This window comes from Rattus norvegicus, chromosome 15 (assembly GCF_021556685.1).
Source record: "Rattus norvegicus strain SHRSP/BbbUtx chromosome 15, alternate assembly SHRSP_T2T, whole genome shotgun sequence".
NCBI classification, from domain to species: Eukaryota; Metazoa; Chordata; class Mammalia; order Rodentia; family Muridae; genus Rattus; species Rattus norvegicus.
Genome location: NC_141548.1, coordinates 6,388,561 through 6,406,198, shown reverse-complemented (window position 1 = coordinate 6,406,198; position 17,638 = coordinate 6,388,561). Strand labels below are relative to the sequence as shown.

The 17,638-nt window shown below is 43.2% G+C and overlaps 1 pseudogene; it reads left to right on the top strand.

Annotated features, from left to right (window-relative positions):
- The first annotated feature begins 3,312 nt into the window (after positions 1-3,312).
- LOC148000737 (glutaredoxin-1 pseudogene) lies at positions 3,313-9,722 on the top strand (annotated as a pseudogene).
- Positions 9,723-17,638: the final 7,916 nt, after the last annotated feature.

Genomic DNA, 17,638 nt, shown 5'->3' with positions numbered 1-17,638 from the left:
CAGCTTTACCAGACTACTTGTCTTGGGTCCACAGAACTCTCTGAGTTGCCAACACCAAGGTATGTTACGCCTACATACACTGGACAGTGTAGAAGGAGATGTCAAAGCCAGATGTCACATTTACACCTATGTAAATAAAAAACAGAGATCATTTACCCAGAGAGGATTGCATACAGGTAGCCAACGCTATGATAAATTATGGGAACCTGAATTAACTGACACATGGCCTCCTAGAGTCAGATAAAAGTACCTGCTTGTTTTTATTGATACCCTTTCTGGGTGAGTAGAAGCTCACTACATCGGACTGAAACTGATCATAGAGCAACTAGAAAGCTCTGCTAGGAACTTTCCTCCTAATTTTGCCACTGACTAGGAATGCTGTCCTATAATAGCCCAGCTCTCACGGCCAAAGCCTATGAATAACAGTCAAAGATGTATGAGTAGTTTGGAGTCTTTGTTGTGCAGAATTCTGGGCAGGTGGAAATAATGAACAAGACATTAAAGGAGACACTAAGAAAACTCTCATTAGAGTCCAAGAAAGGTGGAAAGGCTCTTTTCTTATTTTGGGCCTGCTGTACTCCATACAAGGAGGGATTGAACCCTATAATATTATGTTTAGAATACACGCCCCATTGCTTCTAAGTCTTAGAGATCAGCACTTGGCAGAATTCTTCAACTATTTTATTCTTGAAATCCTGTCTGTCCAGTTCTCCGTAAAGTCTATTACTTTGACTATCAGAGAGACCCAGTGAACCTCTAAATCTATCTACAATATCCCCTAATTTGGACCTGGTGGTAGTGGGCAAGGAAAGGACAATGAAAGCAATTTGCAATGAACTTACGTGGTGATGTTTGACACTCTTACAGTTATGAGGTTAGGTGGAATTTTAACATGGATTCCTCACAACTAGGTCAAGAACGTAGAAGCCACAGATGACAAGGCCAAATAGACTCCCTCCAGAACTTCTGGACCTATTGAAGTTGAGCTTTCACCTGACCTCAAGCCCTTCCACTCCCTGCCCAACCTCCTGGATCTTACATTTGGCATGAATACAGGGTCATGGTCCAAACTCTAACACCGTCAGGCCTGGCCCTGGGACCTCAGGAAGGTGGACACTAGAGAAGTGACGTCTAATGGAACTGCAGAGGACCAATCTCCGTCCACGTTGTCCTTTGCTCACTGATATCTGGTTATTTTTTTGAGAAAGGATTTGGAAGTTTATCATCTGAAGTAGGTGCACAACATTTACAGTTTTATATTCACTGTATAACTGGGTTCACTATGTTACCAAGATCATTGCAAGAGAGGGATGCAAAACAGAGACTTTGTGAGTACACATCCATGAATATATGTAAAGAAAGACACCTTGGAAGGAATGCACAATAAGAAAATGAAATCCAATATCCAATAAATTAAAGGTCTGGAGGGAAATAATGCCTTTTGGGAAACAGGAAAACCTAGGAAATTGGAATGTATGTCACAGGAATGGATCTGGGAATAAAATTATCATGCAGAAGAATCTTCCACCCCATGTCCCGTGATCTTTCTCCCCATGCCAAGCCCCTGACGCAATCTGCCCTTTCAGAGCAGGTAACTACTAATGGAGCAAAGAGAAATCTCTAGCTTTAGAGGGAGGAGATATGGAAAGGGTTCCATTGTGTCACTGGAGAGCCTCCTGGAGATGGCACCTCAGAATCTGGTCACCATAAGGAAAGCTGGTTAGCAGGAGGCCCTGGCAGTTCCCAGTGACGTCACCCAAATGCTCTCCTGCAACCTGGCCTTCTAGACAGAGTAGCGTAAACTGCAATAAAAGGATACAATTGAAAGTAAAACTTGTAGGAAATGCCCTGGCTTATCTACATTGTCACTGTGAACTGTGACATTGCTCTCTTGGCTTCTGTGGCCAGACATGAGGGCTCTGAAGCTATGCTGCCTCCTGTGAACTGTGAATGAGCTTGTGTCACATGAAGCATGTGAATGGAGTGAGAAGACAGTAGGAGGACATTGTGACACTGCCCTCCCAATGGAGACATGGAAGTGTTGACAATCACAGTGGGTGAGTCTCAAGCTGCACTTTGAGACCCAGCCAGGCTACGTTTCACCTGTCAGCTCACTTCCTGCACATCCACCACAGGCCAAGGGCAGGCTCCGATGAAGCTCTGTTGAAGACAGGCGCTGTCCATTGTGAGCTGCGTCTCAGGGTATGCGGAAGACCATTCAGCCTCCTGTGATGTGGGAGATCAGAGTAGTAAGAGGCAGGCAAAGGGGACAGTTCTGTGTTAGTTCTTCTTGGCTACCATAACTACATCTTCCAGGCTAAGGATTTGCTCATGGGAGTCTGCTGTGTCACATGTGTAAAGGCCAAGCTGTCTGAAGTCTCAATAACACAACTGGCTCCAGGCTGCTTTCTCAGTCACTGGGATTTACACGCAGTCCTTCGTACCTTGTCTTCTAGAACCACACATTCTTTTCTGCCTTCATATGGACAAGGCATATTTTCTCACTCTCTCTTACTAGAGACCAGTAGGAACACATATATTGGACAGCCATGCTTATTGTCTAAACTGCTGGCGTCCATGTACAGCATTAGTGGGTACAGCATCATATCTCAGCATCTCTTACTGTAAGGGTTGGAGCAGAACTCCCACATCTCATCCTCCGTGACGATGTAGATTAGACCCATCAGATTAAATAAAGAATTGAAAAACTCTCCTGGGGGTGAGGTGGTAAGGAAATCATGTTGCCGTCCCATAAATGCACTGCTATGAGCAAGCTTCAGAAGCCTGGGGGGATGCAGCCTGCAGCAGAGACCACAGGTCTGTGGTGGAGAATGATTCAGTTCAAAACTGGAAAGGGAGAAGGATGGTTGATATTGTTCCAGTAGATCTCACTGCCTCTAAAAAGAGTTTCTTCCAGATCAGTGAATGGTTCTTGTAAAGCAGCTCCTGGACTGGACTACTGAGACCAACCATGAGCCCTCCAGACTGGTGCTTTCCAACCAACAGACAAAAGTATCCACTCTACGAATGATACACAGATATCTACACAGAATACCAGGATGGATACAGAGTTTCTTCAGTTCCATGAATGAGGGATTCAGCAGGTGAGATGGCAGCAGATAAAGGTGATTGTTGCCAACTCCCCACACCTGAGCTCCTTCCTAGGACCTACATGATTGAAGGAAAGAACAAACCTCTCACAACTTGTCCTCAGATTTTTATGTAGTTGGGTTTTTCCAGATCTTGGTCCACAGAAGCAAAGACATCAGGTTTTCCAATTCCATTTGACACGGGACCAGCACCTTCAACCGAATGTTCCTTCCTGGAAAGCTGCAGCCTGTCGGCGTGGCTCAGTGGTTTGTGAACTGCAAGTGTCCGTCTGGGAAGGTGGTCGTGTTAATCCAGCCCACCTGCCCCTATTGCAGAAAGACCCAAGAAATCCTCAGTCAACTGCCTTTCAAACCTGGTCTTCTGGAGTCTGTGAACATCACAGCCACTAACAACACCAATGAGATTCAAGATTAATTACAACAGCTCACTGGATGGAGAACAGTTCCTCAGGTCTTCATAGGTAAAGAAATACTGAAAGACCCCCTCCCAGAAAGGGAATTGTACAAGCCCAAGGCCCTGAACTATAGAAGTAAAAAGTAAGTTTTTAGATATGTGGGACAAGCTGACCCATCATTTAGACGAAACAGACCATAAAAGAAAACAAAATGCAGAAACCAGACTAAATTATGGGCACTGCTTCATGGGCCACCTGGCAGAAAAAAGAAAAAGTCCCTGACTCCCCGGAAGCCCTGACCACCATGTACTTTTTGCTAACTCACTGTTATGATTATAGCCAAAATAGGTAACATACACGTATGCCTCATTTACTCCACCAATCACATCCCTGTAACCATGCATCTGCTTCTGTAAGCTTGCTTCTGCTCCCCAAAATACTATAAAAAGCCCACCCTGGCTCTGCTAGGCGCGCCAGTCTTCCGAATTGACTGGGACGCCCACAGATACCTGTGTATCCTGATCAATAAAAATCCTCTTGCAGATTGCAGCCTGTGGACTCGGTCTGGTCATTGGGCTTGAGGATCTCCCTCCTGAGGGAAGATTCTCTCTGAGAGTCTTACATATGGGGGCTCGTCCGGGATCGGAGATCCTCTGCCTAGAGACCACCGACCACCCACCGGGAGGTAAGCTGGCCAGTGTTTGTCTTGTCCTGTCTTGTCTTGCTTTGTGACTTGTTCTGTAAATGCTTAGCTACTTGGCTTGGGTCTAGACCGTTTGTATTTGGGCGGGCCAGAGAAGGAGCTGACGAGCTCGAACTTCTCCCCCGCAGCCCTGGAAGACGTTCCAAGGGTGTTTAGAGCCCGGTTTTTCGGGGCTCAGCCTGTATCGGAAGGATTCGTGGTTTTGGGTTGGAGGAGAGAGGAGAGAGCCGGATCCACTGAAGGATTCAGACCCTCGTCGCCTCTGTCTGAATTTTTGGTTTCAGTTTGACACCGAAGCCGCGTGCTGCGTCTGTCTGTCTGACTGTTGGAATTGTTTGTCTTCTTTGTGTCCTAATTTTCTTTGAACACCTGTGGAAATTGGTTATAGAAATCTTTGTCTTGGTCTTGTTTGTCTGGGTTGTTTTCTGTGGTATTGTCGAGTGTCTTTTTGACTTTTGTTTCGTTTTTGAACTTTCGATAGACGACTGTGTTTAAAATCTTGGAATGACACTGTGTTTGAAATCATGAAACTGTTTGCTTTGTTTGTCAAGGAGTTTTACTTGGTCCTCTTGGTGCTTAACTTGGAAATAATTTGCTTGAGAAAAATTGTTTTATCTTTCTCTCTTAGCCTCCTCCCCAAGGAAAGATGCCCCTCCCTTTGCTCCCCTTGTCCAGTCTAGCTGCTGTTAACAGTTGTGTATGAAGAACTCCAGGTTAGTGAGTGACCCTGTCTGAAGCAGGTATTAACAAGAGCCTGAAAGCTTTACCTTAGATCCTGAAGAAAAATTCTCCCTGTTGCTTAAACATTCACAGCTTCTAAGGAAGGGACAGCACAGAGTAGGACAATATAGGGGCTGAGGGTGACAAGCATGCAGGCCTGCTAGCAAGCTGCAGGCTGCGCGTGGGCAGTGGCGCAGCTCAGGCCAAGTCAGCGTAAGAGGAGTTTCAAGGTGATGAGGCCGGCCGGGGTTGATGCTTTGACAACAAGAAGATAGCGTAGAGTTAGTGGTTGTTTTATGAGACTTTTGGCCCTGAAAAAAAAATAATAATTCCAGTTGCTGCCTTCAGTGACCAGACCTTCAACACTTGCTCACAGAAGGAGAGTGTTCATTAAGAGAAGTTCTTTAAGGGAGCCTGCCATATCTGCTGGCCCTATTCCAAGAGAGGAGTTGATCTCCAACATTAAGTAACCTTCCCTGTTAGTCATCATTGACATGGAGAGTGCCTTTGATCCTATCCCCACAGCAGCCAGTTCCTACCCCTGTGGTCAAAATGCCCCAGGTTTGGGGGCAGAGAAGCCCCTAAAATAGTTTCGAAAAGAATCTGCAACAAACTGTGAAGAACTTTGTTTTGCCAGTCAAAATTTAGAATTCAGGCTTTGGTTGTGGCCAAGGTCAGGATTAATGTTTTCTTTTCCATGGGCCTTTAGCCCACTGAGACAGTTTGGTAAAGGGCTGCTACTGAGGTCCTGAAAGTCCCAGGTGAACTGGTTACAATTCTTTTGTCAGCCACTTGGTATCTAGCACCCAGGTCCTAACCATCTCTCCATCCTTTTGTTATTAGTTCTTAAGTCCAGAGAGATGGTCGGTAACAGATCAGCTCCCTCTGCTTGCCGTTCTGTTTCACAGACACAAAGCTTGTGCTTATTTTTACAACAGCCTTTTTGTCCCAAAAAGTCCTCCTGGTTTAGCTGTGTGACTAAATGCTATTTGTCCTCTTCAGTGGACCTCTATTCTCAAGATTCTCTTGTTTTCTCACCATCCCATTTGAGATGCTTGTTAGTAACTGTTACAGGTCTTCTTTACCACTGAGGAAAGACAGAATCCTACTGGAGGCCAGAAAGAATGTTCCAGACATAGATGGAAGACCCTCACTCTTGACTGTTGACTTGAATACCCCTGAAGGTAGGGAGTGCTCCAGGTCTGCCACCAGGCTCCAAGGGTGGGTCTCTGAGGGGCTGGAAAATGCCCCACCAATCTGGCTAAGATAAGAAAAAGATATAAAGAGAGAAAGTTACAAAAATTTAAAGGGTTAAGCTAAGTTGCTGAGAGTTAGTGTAAGTTGCAGAGAAAGTAAAGTTGAAGTGTAGTTACATAAGTGGACAGCATCTAATAGCTGTAGAGGAAGATGCAGAAGATATGAGAGAGAGACTGAGGAAGAGAAAGAGGAAAGAAGGTAAAAAGAGCAGGAAGCTAAGGAAGAAAAGAGACAAAAGGAAAAAGAAGCTAGAGAGCTAAAGAGGGATAAAAGACAGGAGAGGAATATATACTGGCCACAGTAGTTAGGGAACCTAGGAAGACAGTACCTGGCAACAGAAGAGAATTCCTAGCTAAAGATCAGTGTGCCTATCGCAAGGAAAAAGGACACTGGGTCAGGGACTGCCCCAGGAAGAACAAGAAGGGCCTCTCCAGCAACCCGGAAGGCAAGCCTCTTGGTCCTAGAGTGCTGGCTATGCGCTAAGATAGAAGGGAAGCCCGCCCAGCTGTTTTGTGAATATGGGGGCCCAACACTCTGTGCTCCTACGCCCAAATGGGCTAGTGTCCAGCAAAAGACCTTGAGTACAGGGGACTACCGGCAACAAATGATACTCATGGACTACCCGAAGAACAGTGGACCTTGGCGTGGGCCGGGTATCCCACTTGTTCCTTGTGATTCCAGACTGCCCCTACGAGTCTAAACCCTGCAACCCTGCTCCCGGACCCCGACCTAGACACCCCCCTTCATGACTGTCAGCAGGAGCTCACTAAAGAGTGGCATAAAGATCGGACTGATCAGCCAGCAGAGGAGGTAGATGCCATCTGGTTCATAGATGGGAGCAGCTTCTTACAGAAGGAAAAAATGGGCTGGGGCAGCAGTGGTAGATGGAAACAGAGTCATATGGGCTCAGGCCCTACCAGAAGGCACTTCTACTCAGAGAGTAGAGCTCGCTCCCCTCACCAAAGCCCTTGAACTGAGAAAGAGACTTAACATCTCTGTGGACAGCAGCAGAGGGGCCTGCTGACATCTGAGGGCAAGAAAAAAAGAGATTCTGGCTCTGTTAAGGGCCCTACATGACCCAGCCAGGCCGAGGAAGAGACTCTGGTACACCTCAACAAGAAAGAAGATCCTGCTACAAAAATAGGCAGAGGCCATGATAAAACAAATGCATCAATAGACTCACTTAGGGGTAAGCAAACTCATCCAGACGTTTTCAAAAACTAAATATTATGTCACAGGTCTCAAGTATCTCGTGGAACAGATAGTGCACTGATGTATACCATGCCAAAAGGTAACTGTTTTCAGGAAAGTTGACTGTGGTAGGAGGCTCCGTGGGGAACGGCCTGGATACTACTGAGAAGTGGACTTCACAGAGATAAAACCAGGAAAATATGGTTATAAATGTCTCCTAGTGTTTATAGATATCTTTTCAGGAATAGATAGAAGCTTTCCCCACCAAACAAGAGACAGCCTCTACAATCATCAAGAAGATACTGGAAGAAATCTTCCCCCGATTTGGAATGCCCAAGGTAATCTGGTCAGACAACAGCCCTACTTTCGTTGCCAAGGTAAGCCAGGGTGTGGCCAAGTATTTAGAGGTCAATTGAAAATTACGTTGTATTTACAGACCTCAAAGTTCAGGACAAGTAGAGTAAATAAATAAAATTCTAAAAGAGACCCTGACCAAATTGACCATGGAGACTGGCACAGACTGGGTGACACTCCTTCCCTCTTGTTCTCTTCAGAGCAAGAAATACCCCTTCCAGATTCAGCCTTACCCCTTTGAGATCTTATATGGGGCCTCAGCTCCCCTGACTGTATTAGATGATGTTACTGAACCAACATGTCATAGTAATAATGATTTATATGCCAGGCTAAAAGACCTACAGGTGATACAGAAAGAAATCTGCTCACAGCTGACAGCAGCCTATGCCCCGGAGACCCCTGAGACATGTCATCAGCTCCAGGTTAGAGACTACAGCTACACTGAGCCCAGACACTCGAGCCTCGATGGAAAGGACCGTACCTGGTGCTGCTGACCACCCTGACAGCCGTCAATTCTCAGCCCTCACCAGCAGCGTACTAGCTGTTGGGGCTGAGAGCTGGGACCTAGAGGGACACTCAGATCTTCAAAAAGCTCCCTAGACTTAAGTGACTGGGAGGTTGCTAACAAGAATTTCATGTTTGCCTGTTTGCCCTGGGTTCCCTCGGAATAGGTGTAAGGATAGGCTTGATTTTTATTACAAATGATGTAACATTACATATGTTAGTACTCCTAACACTTCTTGGGACTGTGCCTCAGGGATCACAACCTATATAAGTTTAGAAGTTCTAAAAGACCTTGGTGTATAGGTTCAGATAGTGTCCAGATTAGAATCCTGATGCTAAAGACTTAATAAGACACAAAAGAGAGTTGAGAATTATTTAAGGCTATCCAGGTGCTACAAGGGCAGCACAAGGACATCTGCTGTTGCCTTACAATGCAAGGCTTATAGAGAATTCAGAACTGCCATTGACTCAGATATAAAAAGAGTAAAAAAGACTTTTTAGCTGACCTCCAAGAATACCTAACCTCCCTCTCAGAGGTAGTCCTTCAAAATAGGAAAAGATTAGACCTGATATTCCTTAAAGAAAGAGTCTGTGTGCTACACTAAAAGAAGAATGTTGTTTCTATGCAGATCAGACAGGAATAATAAGAGATACAGACTTTCAGTCATTCAAACTTTTGTGCTGAGAAAACAGTATCAGATGGTGAAAAAAAAAAAACCAGAGGTACCTAAAACAAGTTGAGTGGAAGATTCCACTCAAGGACAAAAAAAGAAAATGGGGGAATGAAAGACCCCCTCCCAGAAAGGGAATTGTACAAGCCCAAGGCCCTCAACTATAGAAGTAAAAAGTAAGTTTTTAGATATGTGGGACAAGCTGACCCATCATTTAGATGAAACAGACCATAAAAGAAAACAAAATGCAGAAACCAGACTAAATTATGGGCACTGCTCCATGGGCCACCTGGCAGAAAAAAGAAAAAGTCCCTGACCCCCCGGAAGCCCTGACCACCATGTACTTTTTGCTAACTCACTGTTATGATTATAGCCAAAATAGGTAACATACACGTATGCCTCATTTACTCCACCAATCACATCCCTGTAACCATGCATCTGCTTCTGTAAGCCTGCTTCTGCTCCCCAAAATACTATAAAAAGCCCACCCTGGCTCTGCTAGGCGCGCCAGTCTTCCGAATTGACTGGGACGCCCACAGATACCTGTGTATCCTGATCAATAAAAATCCTCTTGCAGATTGCAGCCTGTGGACTCGGTCTGGTCATTGGGCTTGAGGATCTCCCTCCTGAGGGAAGATTCTCTCTGAGAGTCTTACAATACTGCATATGCAGACGCAGCGATCTGATCTCCATGCAACAGAATGGGGAGCTGATGACCCAGCTGAAGCAGATTTGAGCTCTGCAGTTAGGAAAGGGGTGCAGGCAGAGCCCATGCCGAGAGCCATCATCCAGCCATTCCGATGGCCCGTGCCCCTGAGAGATGATGTGCATCACAGAGGATGTCACTACTTTTTGGTGATGGGGATTTTCAACAAATTGGCTTTTATTTCTTCTTTTCCTCAGTGCTAAAACTTGTTGCTGTTTGCCTCTAACCATGGGGATGAGAAGCTTAACAGACCACACTGGCTTGATTTTCCACTCTTCATGTGCTGACACGTCTCTGCCTCTAAGCCCATGTTTCCCATCCAGTTGATCTAAATCCCCATTGAATCTGTTTCTGGTTTCCCGCCATGCTGGTCAGCTGAAGTCATTTTGCAGAAGTCCACTTCCTGAATGGTTATTAAATCAATGGATATTGTGAATTTGTTCATGAGCCACACTCAGGCCTTTCCCTCCCTCCTGCATGCACCGTCCCACTTCTCCATTCACAGCTCTCAGCCAGTGTTCTCAACCTTGCCCTCCCACAACCCACAGAAGTTCACACTTGTATGAGCACGCTGTTTGAAAAATCAGATGAAGAGCTTTAGCATACTTGGTCCTCACTGTAGCCATAATAACATAGATGACAGAGCTGATGGTGCATTCATCTCTATTCGTAAAGGAGATTAAGAAAATCCCAAGAAGTTTTATGTTGATCCTAGTCAGAGTACCAGCAAAGTCAAATATGAAATGCAAAATTGCAGAGCTCTCCTACCAAGAATATCTGTATCAAAACTTGTTTGCAAAACACTGTCCTAAATAATTTCCTCCATTCACACTTTGACATTTTGTTTTGATGTCTTGCTATGACATTTAAGTATCATAGAACTGTAGGTCTCTTCTCTGGTCTCCAGTGAGAAGGACACATTCCTAATAATGATGTATCTGTAGATGACTAAAAAAGAAAAAAGAAGATCAGGATTAAAGTTCTGGGTTAAAGGTATGACTTCCTACCTCAAATATCCAGATTACAAGTAAATTTGAATTTACATTAAACGGAAATCCCTCACAGATTTCCCCTCTACTTTTGTGGTTTGGTAATCTCAGATGAAGACAATTTAACAACCAAGAATAACCTTTAGAGTCATATTCTCCTCCTCACTAATATTCTTGAACAAATGGCACACTAAAAGATCAAAAGGAAGGGATGGTTATAGTGAAAAGCTACATCTGGGTCAGCTCTAACTCTCTTAGTCAAGGTGACTTTGGATTCGCTCCTTAATGCCCATGGATTGCTCACATAGGACTCTGTAGAGTGTTGTTTCTACTGCCTCACTTTAAGCTCTAGGCAGACCAAGCCATCAGGTTTCTTTGGATTGCACATAAAAGACACACACATTAAGATACTTTTGATGAGATGGCTCAGTGGACAGGTTCTTCTAAGCCTCCTCCAAATAGGATGCCCTCCTTTTTACTCCCAACTCAGCACCTCTAAATCTGCCCTCAGCTCAGTTGCTCAGGTGCCTTTAGTCATAGCTCAGCTCCCCAAATCAGCTTATTGTGTTTCTAACCTCCTGCCTGCTACACCAAGCCCAGTCTGGGAGGCCACCAATTGCCACTCAGTCCTAGATCTCAAATGGCTGGTAGTTTTACTCCCTCTGAAGTATTAAATCCTTTCTCCTCCCTTGTGTCTCCTAGCCTGCCTGGAGGAAAACTAGAAGACCTGCCTATGCCACCCAGCTGGTTGGCCAACAGCATCTTTATTGAACTATCAGGGATCAGTGTTCACAGGAAGATTCCTGATCTAAGCATCAAAACCACACCCTACGGGACTCAACGCCTGTCTCTGGTTTGGGATAGGAGATAGAGTAGTTAGAATTGGATAATTGAAATTCAAATAATTATGATAGATATGTTACTAATTATGACTGGATAAAAGCATGCAAGAGAGTGAAAATGAGTAACATGTAAGGCAAAAGGGAAAAAGCCCTAATGCAGGAAACACAGTGGACCTGCCAGAAAGACTGGGGTCTTTCTGTGCATCTGAATTTGTACTTGACCTTTTTCCGACCACTTCTTGACCACTCCATGCACCCTAAGAAGAATAGAACAAAAAGAAAAACAAAACGAAATAAAACAAAATAAAATAAAAAACAACCAAAACGAAACAGAAAGCAAAAGAAAAAAAAAAAAACCCTTGCTAAAACAGGAGGACTGAGGGAAGATTGCTTGAGGTCTTCATTGTTAACTACAACTACAAGCTACCAATGGCTTTCAATGCAAAAAGTATTTATTATTTTACTTGAAGCTTCTGTCTGGGTCAAAGAAACAGGGTTTGGAGGCAGCACCACCAGGAAACTGGAACAAATAATACTATAGAGCTCACCACTGATTATTACCGTGGTGACTGAGGGCACAGCAGAGAATACTGGTGTGAGACAATGGGTCTTTTGGTGTTCTAGATGCTTGCAATATCTATGACTCTGAAATGAGTTAGAGCCATCCTGAAATCATGACTAAATGGACTCTTCCATTTCTTTGGAGCACAAGATCTGTCATCCAATTGACTGACTATGATTAGTACTTGGGACCTGGCCTCTGTACTAAGGCTAAGGCTTCTGATGGAAAAATCCTTCACCAAAACAGTGAATGGGCCATGGTGGTGCCAGCCAACAGCCATGCCCTGTGTCCACCCTGCAGCCTCAAGAAGAGGTTTGAAGAGGTCAAAGTTACCAACATTTTATTTGTGGCTTTGACTTGTCACTTTTTATTTTAAATAAAGTTTGATTTCTGTCATAATTCCTTCTAATTTCTTCCTCACATGAAACTTCACTTGTGACCTCAAATTCTATTCATGAAGTGTTACTTTTCTCTGGAATAGGCTAAGGTTTGTATTTTCCTTTTATACCTTACTGTGATGGCTAATTGTAGCTGTCTAAATGGTGCATTCTTGAGCAATTGACGCCATCAGAATGGCTGGCAGTCATGTGTCTTTGGCATTTTCTTGATGGCAGTTGATGTATTTGATTTAGCCCACTGTGGGTGGTACCAGCCCTAGTAAGGGGAGGAGAGGTCATAGAGAAAGGTAGCTGAGCAGATGAGTAAGCAGAGTTCCTCTCTGTTGTCAAGCTGCTGCCTTCTGTTCTTATCTCGTATTCCATTAATGATGAACTGTAACTTATGGGGTGAATAAAACCTTCACTTTCCCACAGTGGCATTTTTATGTTTCCTATAACAATAGGAAACTAACTTGAACAATCGGAATTTTCTTGAGATCTGCTCTGATAGTCCCTCCTCCTGCAGGTTTTAAAATCAATACACACAGTTCCTGGACACACTAATCTGTTGAAATATTCGCTCTGCCAACCGCATCACACTGCTTAGGTAACTATCACATTTTTTTCTCATGACAATTTTTCCTTCCTCTTTTTTTTCTCTTTAAAATTATCTTTCTAAACATGTTAGCTCTTTGTACTTTAAAAGTTGTCCTTTTTCCCATAGTAGAATATTTATATTCAAATTCATATGTTTCATAAAAGTGGGTGATTTATTGTAGTAAAATTTTCTAATCACTATTTATTGTATTAATTTTATTAATTCATCAAAAACTGACCTTATTATATTATCTACTTATCCATAAAGATATAAAAGCTTTGATTTATTCAAGTCTTTAAGGTCTTTCAGAACATCAGCTGGAAAGTTCTTATATGTATTCAGGATGGATCGTGGGTACTTCATATGTCTTCTTACTAATAGTATGCTTTATAAGTAAGCTAATCCACAGTATTTTGTTATATATTTTAAGAGTATTTTGAGTAGAATATTTCCCTGATTTCTTTCCCATGGTTTTTTATTGGTATACAGGAAAGATAAAGAGTTTTGTGTGTTATTTTGCATTCTACTACTTTTATGAATGTATTTTCAGCTTTAAGAAACTTAATTTTTTTAGAGACAAATTGTCTCTATTTAGCATCACCTCTAGCTAATTCATAGTTGCCTTTGCATTTTAAATGTTTTGATCCACATTATTTTATTTTATATTTTCAGATGATTATGAGGGGAATTTTTCCCAGATTTTCTCACGGTATGATTTGGATTGGCATAAAGGAAGGCTAAGAAATTTTGTGTGTTCCCATTGTATTGTGCTTTTATGAATGTATTTATCAGTCTTAAGAGACGGTGATACATTTCTAGAGTTTTTAAAATAGTATCACGCCATCTGCGAATGAGAACATTTTGACTTCTTCATTTTCTTTTTTTTTTTGTTTCTTTTTTTTTTTAATTAACTTGAGTATTTCTTATATACATTTCGAGTGTTATTCCCTTTCCCGGTTTCCGGGCAAACATCCCCCTCCCCCCTCCCCTTCCTTATGGGTGTTCCCCTCCCAACCCTCCCCCCGTTGCCGCCCTCCCCCCAACAGTCTAGTTCACTGGGGGTTCAGTCTTAGCAGGACCCAGGGCTTCCCCTTCCACTGGTTCTTCATTTTCCATTTGGGTTACCCAAGTTCACTACCCACCACTGATGCTTATTGTCATTGATTCCACTTTTCCTCTGGGTTTCTCTCTTGTCTCTTTTCATTGTTGCTACTCCCCCCACCCCTTGTCCATCCTTCCCTGCCTCTACCTAGGTCCCTCCATCCTTCTGCCTCCCATGATTATGTTCTTCCCCTTCTAAGTGGGTTCAAGCATCCACAATTTGGCCTTCTGACATGTTACCCTTCATATGATCAATGAATTGTATAGTGGGTCTTCTGAACTTTTGGGCTAACATCCATTTGTCACTAAATGCATCCCATGTTATGTCCTTTTCGATCTCTGTTACTTCACTATTTTCCAGTTCCATCCCTTTGCCTACAAAGTTCTTGGTGTATTCATCTTTGATACCCGAGTACTGTTCCTCTGTTTGAATAGAGCGCACTTCTTATACTCATTCCTCAGTTGAGTTGAGGTCTATCGTGGTTGTTCCCAGCATTTGACTAATATAAGTAAGGCTGCTATGAACATATTCATCCACACGTCCTTGTCATATGTGGATCATGTTTGAGTATATGCACTGAAGTGAGTGTTAAAGCTGGGTCTTCAGGTAAAGCTATTTGCATTGTTCCCATTATCCTCCACATTGATATCCAGAGTGGCTATACAGCTAGTAATCGCACCAACAATGGAGGAGTGTTCCACTTTCTCTACATCCCACTCTCTCAGATGTAGGGTTGGTAAAACTCTTCTCCGAATCTGTAGCTTGCTGTTTTGTCCTATTGGCAGTGTCCTTTGCTTTAAAGAAAGTTTCAGATTGTTGAGATTTCATACATTTACTGTTGATCTTAGAGCCTGACCCTTTGGTATTGTGTTCTGAAAACTTTGTCCTGTGCATATGTGTTCTAGGAACTTTGCGACACTTTCCCTTCTATTAGCTTCTGCATGTTTGGTTTTATGTGGATTTCCTTGATTCACTTGGACTTCAACTGTGTAGAGAGAGAAATGGATCCATTGGCACTCAACTACATGCAGACCACCAATTAGGGTAGCATCATTTCTTAAAATGCCTTCTGTTATGTACAAAATCCTCAGTCATTAGGGAAACACAAATCAAAATAACCCTGAGATTCCACCTCACACCAGTCAGAAAGGCTAAGATCAAAAACTCAGGTGTCAGCAGATGCTGGCGAGAATGCGGAGAAAGAGGAACACTCCTCCACTGTTGGTAGGATTGCAAATTGGACAACCTCTCTGGAAATCGGTCTGGAGTTTCCTCAAAAATTGAACATTGCACTGCCTGAGGACCCAGCTATACCTCTCCTGGACATATAACCAAAAGATGCTCCAACATACAATGAAGGCACATGCTCCACTATGTTCATAGCAGCTGTATTCATAACAGCCAGAAGTTGGGAAAAACGCAGATGCCCTTCAACAGAGGAATGGATACAGAAAATGTGGTACATCTACACAGTGGAGTACTACTCAGCTATCAAGAACAATGACCTCATGGAAATCTTACAGCAATGGAAGGAACTAGAAAATATCATCCTGAATGAGGTAACCCAATCACAAGAAAACCCACATTGTATGCACTCACTGATAAGTGGACATTAGCCACAAATCTCAGATTACCCAAGATGCAATCCACAGACCACATGAAGCTCAAGAAGGATGACCAAAGTGTGGAAGCTTCAGTCCCTCTCAGAAGGGGAAACAAAAATATTCACATGAGGAAGTATGGAGATGAAGTCTGGAGCAGAGACAGGAGGAAAGGCTACCCAGGGACTGCCCTAACTGGGGATCCAGTCTATATACATCCACCAAACCCAGACAATATTGGTGATGCCAAGAAGTGCGAGCTGACAGGTGCCTGATATAGCTGTCTTCTGAAAGGCACTGCCAGAGCATGACAAATACAGAGGCGGATGTTTGAAGTCAACCATTGAACTGAGAACAATGGAGGAGGCAGAGAAAGGATTGAAGGAGCTGAAAGGGTTAGCAACCCCATAACAACAATAATACCAACCAACTACAGATCTAAGAGACTAAACCACCATTCAAATGGTACACATGGACAGACCCAGGGCTCCAGGAGCATATGTAGAATAGGATTGGCTTGTTGGGCTTCAATGAGAGAAGAAGCCCTTGTTCCTGCGAAGGCTATATGCCCCAGTGTAGAAGAATGTCAGGGCAGTGTGGCAGAAAGTGTTGGGTGGGTGGGAGAATACCCTCAGAGAAACAGGTTGAGGGGGATGGAGTAGGGGGGATATGGGTGTGAAACAGAGAAAGGCTGTAACATTTGAATGTAACTAAAAACATATAAAGAATAAAAAAATTTAAAAGGCATAACAAATGCAAAAGGTTGGGTTGCCATTCCATAGTCGTGATGTGTTTCTTCTGTGAGAGCATACTGGTTAACTCACTTCTCTATGACTGTCTTCTTATTTGAAAGTAAATAATGGGATCATCTGTGGAGTGGTTGGTAAAAATAAAAGCATTGCCTAACATGAATAGGTTCCTCCAGAGCATGTGCTTAACATTCTAGGTATAGAGCAATTAGCTGGGGGGATTAAAAACAAAAACCAAACAAAAACAACATCAATGATTAAAATAAATTTTGAATGCTGGGATTAAGGTGTGTGCCAACTGCGATAGGCTTTGTAGATATTTCTAATAAACAAACACAGGTCCTGTCACAATTCTAGCAGTTGCTAGCAGAGAGAGCTGTGAGGTAGTGTGTTCTTCTGCCTTTCCAAGATACCCCATGGACTCAGGCCTGCATCCAGTGAGCTGGAACGTAGAGCAGCCTAGTTGAAACTCCTGATGTGTTGATTACCTGAGACCATATGAGTTAACTCTCTTTTTCATGCCTGTTTTTCTTATTTGAAAGTAAATAATGTGATCATGTGCGGTGTGGGTGGTAAGAATAAAATCTTTAACATGAAGAATAGGGCCATGAAGAGTGTGGGTAACATTCTAGGTACAGAATAAATAGAGGGAATTACCAAAGAAAACAATGGGAATTCTAACAACAATTGCAAAAAAAGAAGAGAAAAAAGGAGAAAAAAACTTTATGGGTGCTGGGATTAAAGGCATGTATCAACACTGACCAGCATTGTAGGTATTTCCAATAAAATATTAACAAACAAACAACCCTATTATTCTTTTAGCAATTGCAGCAGAGAAGACTGAGAGATCGTGTGCTGCTGCCGCCATGCCAAGATTCTGTAGCAACAACTTCCTTGGTGATAGGAGCCTGTATGCAGCAGGCCCCTTGGTGTGCCTGTCATCTCACAAAAAGATGCTTCAGTCATCCAAAAGATTGGACTCCAGTATACTTCAGGCCAGGAAAGAAGCCAGCTAACATGGGTGAAAGAAGAAAGGAAAAATTACATTGGAAAAATCTGTGCCTTATTTGGAAGAAATGACCCTAAACTTCTGAGGCGTCCATCATCTCCACTCCTCTGTTTTGAGCTTTGCATAGCGATGCTTTCCAACTCCAGGTGGGAGTCAGAGGCAGAGCCCTTCCCAGAAAAGACATACATGTTTTTGTCT